Below are 2,493 nucleotides of genomic sequence, written 5' to 3'. Positions count from 1 at the left end.
CTGGGAAAATAGGGCCTTCTGCATAAATTCCGAGGTTTTTCCCGAAAGTTGGATTTCTGCACAAAAACGAGACACCAGAGCAGTTCTGCTGAAAACAGCGTTAGTCCGTGTTAGTTGCATCCAAAATACACAAATTAGAGGCCAAACAATAGCAAAAGTGTTCGGGAAAGTAGATACGTTTTGGACGTATCAACCGCACGCATCATTGTTCTGAAGAAGAGCTCGGATAAGTTCGCCGGACTCGATCGCCATAGAAATAGCATCGGCAGCAGAATCGGCCGGAAGCTTGCCTACAGAATCTGCAGGAATATCAGCAGCTCCTGCAGGAAGTAAAAGCAGAAGTAAGAAGTCAATAAAGCTGAAAAGGAATTTGAAGATACTGCAATGAAATTACCCAGTAGTGTCGTGGTGGACTTCTGCATCAGATCCTCCCTCTCCTTCTTCTGTACTTGGGCCTCTGCCTTCTCCTTCTCCTCCTCCTTCAGCTTCTTGTTCAGCTGACCAAGCTCCTTCCTCAAAGAAGCCACCTCTTGCCTGGCAGTGGCCGCAATTTCAACCGCTTGATCAAGCTAGGTAGATTTTTATTGGGCGTCCTCTTGGAGCCGAGCATTATTAGCTTGAAGCAAGGAGAATTGGGAGACGAAGTCTTTTAGAATTGTTATGGCAGCTTGGATACTCTGTGGGAAAGCACAAGTTAAATGCGTTATGCTTATATTAAAATTCCTTTTGAGTCCACATTCGACTGCAAGCAGCCGAATATAGACTTGATACGTCTCCGACGTATCGATAATTTCTTATATTCCATGCCACATTATTGATGATATCTACATGTTTTATACATACTTTATGTCATATTTATGCGTTTTCCGGAACTAACCTATTGATGAGATGCCGAAGGGCCGATTCTTGTTTTCTGCTGTTTTTGGTTTCGAAATCCTAGTAAGGAAATATTCTCGGAATCGGACGAAATCAACGCCCAGCATCTTAGAATTCCACGAAGCTTCCAGAACACCCGAGAGCCACCAGAGGAGGGCCACAGGGGGCCCACACGTGTGGGCGGTGCGGCCAAGGAGCCAGGCGCGCCGCCCCCCAGGCCCCCTCCGACTCCGCCTCTTCGCCTATATAAAGGTCCCTGACCTAAAACATCGATACGGAAAAGCCACGGTACGAGAAACCTTCCAGAGCCGTCGTCATCGCGAAGCCAAGATCTGGGGGACAGGAGTCTCTGTTCCGGCACGCCGCCGGGACGGGGAAGTGCCCCCGGAAGGCTCCTCCATCGACACCACCGCCATCTTCATCAATGCCGCTGTCTCCCATGAGGAGGGAGTAGTTCTCCATCGAGGCTCGGGGCTGTACCGGTAGCTATGTGGTTAATCTCTCTCCTATGTACTTCAATACAATGATCTCATGAGCTGCCTTACATGATTGAGATTCATATGAGTTTTGTATCACTATTAGTCTATGCGCTACTCTAGTGATGTTATTAAAGTAGTTTATTCCTCCTGCACGGTGTAATGGTGACAGTGTGTGCATCGTGTAGTACTTGGCGTGGGCTATGATTGTGATCTCTTGTAGATTATGAAGTTAACTATTGCTATGATGGTATTGATGTGATCTATGCCTCCTTTCGTAGCGTGAAGGTGACAAGTGTGCATGCTATGTTAGTACTTGGTTTGGTTATGTTGATCTGTCATGCACTCTAAGGTTATTTAAATATGAACATTGAATATTGTGGAGCTTGTTAACTCCGGCATTGAGGGTTCGTGTAATCCTACACGGTTAGTGGTGTTCATCATCCAACAAGAGGGTGTAGAGTCTAGCATCTATCTATTTATTCTGTTATGTGATCAATGTTGAGAGTGTCCACTAGTGAAAGTATGATCCCTAGGCCTTGTTCCTAAATACTGCTATCGCTGCTTGTTTACTGTTTTACTGCATCTTTACTTCCTGCAATATTACCACCATCAACCACACACCAGTCCTGGACAGCAAAGCACTTTTTTGGCGCCGTTACTACTGCTCATATTTATTCATACCACCTGTATTTCACTATCTCTTCGCCGAACTAGTGCACCTATTAGGTGTGTTGGGGACACAAGAGACTTCTTGCTTTGTGGTTGCAGGGTTGCATGAGAGGGATATCTTTGACCTCTTCCTCCCCGAGTTCGATAAACCTTGGGTGATCAACTTAAGGGAAACTTGCCGCTGTTCTACAAACCTCTCGCTCTTGGAGGCCCAACACCTGTCTACAAGAATAGAAGCTCCCGTAGACATCAAGCACTTTTCTGGCGCCGTTGCCGGGGAGGAAAGGTAAAAGGCACTCATACTTCGGTCCCAGGTAAAAGTACTTTTATGTTGCCGTTGTGTGTGTGCTCGAAGCTATTTCCTTTAGATCCTGCAATTGCATCTTTTTGTTTCTTGTTTACACTAGTTTGGCATAATGGACAACAATGAGCTTCTTATTCTATTTCCTGATTTAATACATGGATGGTT

Source organism: Lolium rigidum, chromosome 1 (assembly GCF_022539505.1).
Source record: "Lolium rigidum isolate FL_2022 chromosome 1, APGP_CSIRO_Lrig_0.1, whole genome shotgun sequence".
NCBI lineage: Eukaryota > Viridiplantae > Streptophyta > Magnoliopsida > Poales > Poaceae > Lolium > Lolium rigidum.
This window is presented reverse-complemented; position numbering follows the sequence as displayed.